The sequence below is a fragment of the Dermacentor albipictus genome, chromosome 9, assembly GCF_038994185.2.
Source record: "Dermacentor albipictus isolate Rhodes 1998 colony chromosome 9, USDA_Dalb.pri_finalv2, whole genome shotgun sequence".
NCBI lineage: Eukaryota > Metazoa > Arthropoda > Arachnida > Ixodida > Ixodidae > Dermacentor > Dermacentor albipictus.
Window position 1 is genome coordinate 125,876,845 of NC_091829.1, and position 7,686 is coordinate 125,884,530.

The window sequence follows — 7,686 nt, forward strand, 5'->3', positions numbered from 1 at the left end:
ATGTTAGGTCATTGGGTATGGGCAATGGTTGTTTGCCGTTCATCAGTTCAACCATTTTATGATAAATTGCGTAACTGTGTGCAACTTTGTTCCTCAATAGAATAAAAAATATGTATAAGATTTCTCGCTGCTTGCGCGGAATAGAACCTGCTTGATATACATATATTGAGGCAAGCTTCACTGAGGTTCGGGGGAGCACCCTCGACCGATCCTACGTGAGCGGGAAACCAGTGAATTGAATGGTTTGTGAGAGCATGTGGACTCGAGCATGAGACTCAATGAGTCTGCCCACGAGGCTGTGCGTGACCTCACCGACCGCGCTTCCTCTATAAGGAGCACTGACTCCCCTTCTCTCTACGGTCACAGGGACGCTCCCGCTACTCACAACGAGATTATTAAATATTTCTACATGTCCAGAAGGCTCTTTCCACCCCCTCACCCCAGGTTGAATAGGGCGCAAGCCGTTTCGCTTAGGCTCCTACATACCAGCACATATCCGTGTCTGTCCGCTCTCCACGAGGCTTACCCCGACGTGTATCGCGACAACGCCTGCCCGTCCTGCGGCCAGACCGCCACCCTACCTCACATGCTCTGGGAGTGCGGGTCGACATACCCCAAGTTCATGAAGGAGGAGTGGGACTCGCTTTTGCGTTGCCCCGCTCTAGAAAAGCAAATCCTGGCCGTCCGGCGTGCCCGCAACCGGGCTGGTGGGCTAGACCTGCCGGTCCCAACGTGGGATTAGCCGGGTGCGCGACGAGTTCGCGCCCTCGTCGGACCCACAATAAAGTTTATTCACTCACTCACTCAAGCTTCACTGAATATATATCCACACAACCGCCACGCGCAGACTTCCCGGTGGCACCGCTGTATGGCCCAACATTTCCCGAGGGAAGTGCTGGAGATTCGCGCAGCTGCGTACACGTCTCATACGTGACGCCTCTGTGTGGCGGCAATAGGATCTGTAGCTACTTTGTTTCATTGCAGGTCTCAGTAACTCATCCATTCACCGTAAGATGACCCCAGCATCGTAGGAGTGCAATCTGGCAGCACTTACGGCAGGCGTCACATTTTAGAGCTGCACAGCGGCATCCTCTGCTGTCGCAATATCAACCCTGACGTCCCTGAATTGCTCCTCGCCTTTCCTCGTCATCTGCGATTCGTAGTTCTAGAACAACTTCACGATGCACCGACGGCGGGACACTCAGTAATTTTCTTACATACGATCAAGTACGACGTGGGTTCTTCTGGCCAGGTCTCTACCGCTCTCTGCGTTGTTATATCGCAACTTGCGAATTGTGTCAGCGCCGGGAGAAACCTCCCCTGCCACCTGTCGTACGACTTCATCCAATTAAACTTCCCTCTAAACCGTTCTTTCACGTAGGCCTGGCCGTTTTCCGGCAACGACTAGATGGATTAGGAGGATCACCGTCGCTACTCATTACGCGACAGGCTACACGATAACAAAGGCGTTGCCGACTAATTGTGCAGCAGACGTCGCGGATTTTTTCCTCCACGACATCATTCTCCGCCACGGTGCACCTGGACACCTGGACACCGGTCGTTCTTGCCTTGGATTGTTGACGACCTCCTCCGCTCTTGTGCCACTGAGCACAAGCGGTCCACCACCTATCGCCCACAAACTATTGGTCTTACGGAATGTCTGAGCAGAAAACCCACAAAGATGGTGTAGATGTAGATCTCCAACGATCACCGCGACTATGACGCCTCACTGGCCTACGTGACATTCGCGTATAACTGAACCCGACATGACACCCCAGAATATACACCAGTTTATCTCTTGTACGGTCGCGACCCCACATTGCCGTTTGACACCATCCTACCTTTTGTGCCACTTGTTTCAACTGAGTACGTTCGTGAAGTCATCGATCGCGCTTACATGGCGCATCAAGTCTCCCGATTGCGTTTATTAGCCTCGCAGCATATACAAAAAGACCGTTACGACCGGTGCCATCGCAATGTTAAGTTCACCCCAGGTGCTTCGGTGCTCCTTTGGTCACCGTGTCGTTGGCTCGGCCTCTCCCAGAACATTCTCTCTGGTTACACAGGGCCTTATGAAGTCCTACGTCTAGCTAACGACGTCAATAACGAGATCTCACCCTAAGAGTTTGATCCATCGTCAAGTCCAACACTTGTTGACATCGTGCACGTTTCGCAGCTGAAGCCATACTTCCCTCGCAGTTCTTCGCCTAACATACGCCAAGACAACACTTCAGTACCCTGGGGTCCTGTTACGGGAGCGTAAAAAAAAGAGGAAGGAAGAAGAACATCGTGAGACCCAGGCTACTGCGTGTTGTTGCTGGTCAGATATATTAATCGCATTGACTCTGGCTCTATATATATTGTACATACAGTCTGTCTATACTCTCAACGTCCCCAAAACAATATTCTCTCTCTCTCTCTTGTTCCATCTTCAAATATTTTTAGTGTGTCATCTAACCTCCTACATTCGCCACTCATAGCCTTTAGTTGTTCGTGATGTCATTCTAATTATAGTGCTGAAATAAGCTCGGCAGTGTCTGGCATCCAGGAAGCACCTCCTTCCACGAGAGAGCTTGTTCTCATGAGCACGCGGACCGAGAATCTACTCAACATCATCATCAGCAGCAGCAGCAGCAGCCTGGTTGCACCCACTGCAGGGCAAAGGCATCTCCCATACTTTCAAACAACCCGGTCACGTACTAATTTTGGCCACCTCGTCCCTGCAAATATCTTAATCTCATCCGCCCACCTAACTTTCTGCCGTCCCCTGCTACGCTTCCCTTCCCTTGGAATCAAGTCCGTAACCCTAATGAACACCTGTTATCTTCCCTCCTCATTACATGTCCTGCCCATGCCCATTTCTTTTCCTTGATTTCAACTAAGATGTCATTTACTCGCCTTTGTTCCCTAACCCAATCTGCTCTTTTGTTATTTCTTAACGTTACACCCATCATTCTTTCCGTAGCTCGTTGCGTCGTCCTCAATTCAAGTAGAACCCTTTTCGTAAGCCTACAGGTTCCTGCCCCGTGGGTGAGTGCAGGTAAGACACCTATAATACACTTTTCTCTTGAGGGATAATGGCAACCTGCTGTTCATTATCTGAGAATGCCTGCCAAATGCACCCCAGCTCATTCTTATTCTTCTAATTATTTCCGTCTCATGATCCGGATCCGCCGTCACTACCTGCCCTAAGTAGATGTATTCCCGTAGCACTTCCAGTGCCTCGCTACCTATTGTAAACTGCTGTTACCTTCCGAGGCTGTTAAACATTACTATAGTTTTCTGCAGATTAATTTTCAGACCCACCCTTCTGCTTTGCCTCTCCAGGTCAGTGAGCATGCATTGCAGTTAGTCCCCTGAGTTACTAAGCAAGGCAATATCATCAGCGAATCGCAAGTTACTAAGGTATTCTCCATTAACTTTTATCCACAATTCTTCCCAATCTAGGTCTCTGAACACCTCCTGTAAACATGCTGTGAATAGCATTGGAGAGATCGTATCTCCCTTCTTGACGCCTTCATTTATTGGCGTTTTGTTGCTTTCTTTATGGAGGACTACGGCGGCTGCGGAGCCGCTATAGATATCTTTCAGTATATTTACATACGGCTCGTCTACACCCTGATTCCGTAATGCCTTCATGACTGCTGAGGTTTCGACAGAATCAAACGCTTTCTCGTAATCAATAAAAGCTATATATAAGGGTGGGTATATTGCGCACATTTCTCTGTCACCTGACTGATAGTGTGAATATGGTCTGTTGTTGAGTAGCCTTTACAGAATCCTGCCTGGTCCTTTGCATGACAGAAGTGTAAGGTGTTCCTAATTATATTTGCGATTACCTTAGTAAATAGTCTGTAGGCACCTGACAGTAAGCTGATCGGTCTATAATTTTTCAAGTCTTCGGCGCCCCCTTTCTTATTGATTAGGAATATGCCAGAATCTAGTAGAGTGTCTCAAAATAAATATTGCTCCTGATGCTTTAAGCTTCGCTTCTTGCCAATGAACCGCGCGTCATAATTAACACCATAATCATTATCATTGAAGGGACGTCATCCGACGTTCATCATGCCATTATCGTCATACATTCATCGTCATGCCGTCATACCTTTGTCATAATACCAACTTCGCTGTTCCATCGTTGTCGCTATTTCATTGTCATTCCATCTTGACCTTGGTGTTGGGGATTTAGTTGTGAATATACCCCTGTTGGTAAGCCATCGTCCTCATACTCTCTTTCTCACACCTACGTTTTGATGCTATCGTCGTCACTCCATAATCATTCAAGCTTTGTCATCCAATTATCATCTCCTTCATTCGTCATCGTCATTCGTCATTTCACTATCGCCAATGCATCGTCGCCATACTGTCGTAGTCATGCCATCATGATCACGTCCGGCACTGGCAAGTGAGCGTCAAACAAAGTAGACAAATCCCGCAGACAGGGTTTACTCATACAGCCGATGCTAGGAAAATATCAGAATTACCACTATGAATTACAACCTCTAGGCTTCTAAAGCATTCTGTGTGCCTTTTCACTATTTTTAGCACTACAATAACGCATGTTAGAGGATTTCTTACATTGAGTTTCTTGTATATGTATTCAGAAATGTATTCTAATTATTGTACAACCTTTCAGTGTACTCTTCCCCCTTACACGATGCCTCGAGGGGCCTGTAAGGTATCTTAAATGAATAAATAAATAAATATAAATACATTTGGAGCCATATGCTGTGTCGCTGACTTTCTTTAATGCTAATTGCATTATTTTCGACCGGTGTAGTGAGAAAGATGCTGCCTAAATGTTGGGGTTCTAAACGTAAAATTCCACGCTTAAAGAAACACAAATAGCCATCGTTAGCATACAACTTCCCCCTTAGATGGATCTAATATTTAAATCCCTCATTCCTAGTGGCATTCATGCTCTGAGTAAACGCCATATGCAAGACAGCACATCGTAACAATAATGTTCTGCTGGTGTGCACAATGTGACCGTGTGGAATCCGGGCCTTACCGCCTCCTGATGTTCCAGGTAGAATTTTTAAGAAATCGCGCTGGAAGCTACTCATTTGGTCAATAAATGAGTCCACGTGTTTGCTATTGCCCTTGTCCATAAAGTACGTTCTTTACATTTAAGCCGATTATGAACAAAGGAAGCTCATGAATAGTGACCAATGACGATTGGCTACTGTCGTTCTATGACGTTCATTTCCCACTGCGCACCATTGGTCATATAAAAACTTACTATTACAATCAATCTTGTGAGAATTCTTGTGGGGCACAAAGAAAAAAGTGGAATAGAGGTACCCGACGAGAAACACCTTTAAAGAAGACTGGTATGCCGGGAGCGAAATCTCCCATTACAGTAAAAAAACACATTTCCTGAGGTTATAAAACCGCCATTCTTTCGATAATTATAATGGGTGGCAAGAAATATATACATACACAGTGCATGTTAATGAAGCCTTTATTTGGTAATTAAAAAAATGCGCTCCAGCAGCTTAACAGTGCGGCCTAATTTTTAAGGGTGGTTGGTTATGTATTCCACCGATGTTAAATGTCCTCAGCTTTTTGCTTCCAAAAAAGCATACGCCGTATTTTTTTCTTGAGGGAGAGAGGAGACGCTGTGAAAAAAACAAAAAAAGATTAAAAAGACGTCTTCCGTGAATGCAGGACTTCTCAGCAGAGTGGTCGTTCCCCTCTAGGCACCAGCACAAAACGGTCATCACCAATTTAGGCTGAGGCCCAGTTTCAGAAAACCTTCGTAGCTAAGCGTTATGAAACCATCCCTGTCTGTGTCCTCGTTCCGGAAGGCCGTTGTCAGGGTCTGGAGATTGACGCAGCACAGTATGTAGTCGTCAAAGTTGATGGAGCCTTTCCGATCCTTGTCATACTTCATCAGCATGGTGTCGAGTGTTTGCTGGCCCAAGCGGTAGCCGAAGCTGGTCAGAGCTTCATACAATTCGCGCTTGTCGATGGTGCCAGACCGGTCTTTGTCGAAGCTCTGGAAGCACTTGAGCCAATCATTGATGTAGTTCCACAGAGACGTAAACTCTTGGAAGTTGATCGTGCCAGTGCGGCTGCGGTCGAAGATATTTATCATCATATGCACCGTGTCGGGGTTGAACGGTTTCCAGGTGCCGTTGGACAAGGCACTCTGCAGCTCTGTCGCATTGATCTTCCCGCTCCTGTTCTTGTCGACGTTATTGAACATCTGCTGCAGGTATCCAGTGTCGGTTCTGGGAGGCGGGGGTGGACCTCGGCCATACATGCTCATGGTGGTTACCCTTTGGCAAACGTCGCTTACGTGTCGCCCTTTATCGCTGCTCCAAGTGCAGCTGTGAGACCACCTTCTGGGATTGCTTTCTATAGTAAGCCGCCTACCCGCTACGGGAGATTGGCCAAGAAGCCAGCAGTTAAAAAGGTGGGAGCGGTTACAATTGTTCAATAAATTAAAGCAGAAAAAATAAATTTGGAAACATGTTTTTGCTTAGATAAATACGCGTAGGTCTTTAAAGGAAAGCAAACTAGTAGGAAATATATTTAATTTGAACAACAGTTTTGCAGCCATAATAAACCATAAAACACTAAACTAACTTAACCAGGTGTTCTCCTTGTGTCATAAAGAAAACAGCAGACGGCCATGTGGGATTTCCTATGGGTAAAGACAAATGTAGATGCCCTTAGGCACAGGGTGAATTCCGTGTTTAAAATAATGCCTAAGTTTCGGAATGATATTTCGAAGCGTTTTTTTTTTCTCTGTGCTGGAAACCGACGGCAGGTTCATAAAGAATGGTCAATAATTTCAGGTTACTTGGAGATATGGCATATAGGAGTCAGCGGGACCTAGGAGGTAATATTGGTTGGTTAAGTTTCATCTACGAGTGGCACTTACCCACCAATACGGATTGGCCAAATATCGGGCGTGACGAAAAAATAATTCCTCTAAAACTAAGCACTTTTGATATATGTTGTTGTGATAAAAAAATAACAAATTCGGTAAAGATTTCTTAATTTAGCAAGGAAATTGTCCTGATTCAATTATAAACCTCACTACACCTCCACCAACATACCTATGGTAATGTATCAGAGAAAAGGCCGCCAAAAATAGGACATTGGCAATGACTAGATTACACACGATTAGCTGTACTTCGCAGATGCCTTTTTATAATGATGAAAAATGGCAGCATGGGGAAAATCCTCAAAGTTTTCTTCAATAAATGTATGGGTCATACCCACTGCGGATGTTGACCAAAATTAGATGGCAGAGAATGCGATGCGATATTAAATGTAACGATCGCAAAATCCAGCATTTTGGCTGCACATCCGATAAAGAAGAAGTTTCTGCTTAACGTGTTAGTTTCTCAATTTTAAAAATAGTAATCCCTTACTCGTTTTTTTTCCTAAATATTACTATGCGCGTGTGTAACGTTACTGTTTCAACATTTTTGTCACTGAAACTTCCTGCTCAATATCCACTACTTCTTCTAGACTACAAAAAAGACTGCAGAAGCATTGATCTCATCTGCAAAAGTTTAGAATTACTAACATAATCAATAACTCTCGGAGCACTGAGCATAAGAAAAAAATATGTATGACTTAGTGATACGTGTTCCGCTTGCTATCTTGCTAAAGATTTTTTTTATTGGCAGAGCCCATCTCGCGATCACTGTCCGCCGTAATGCGTTT

The 7,686-nt window shown here is 45.3% G+C and overlaps 1 pseudogene; it reads right to left on the minus strand.

The window, feature by feature from the left end:
* Positions 1-5,446: 5,446 nt before the first annotated feature.
* Positions 5,447-6,368, minus strand: LOC135912178 (programmed cell death protein 6 pseudogene; annotated as a pseudogene).
* Between the last annotated feature and the right edge of the window lie 1,318 nt (positions 6,369-7,686).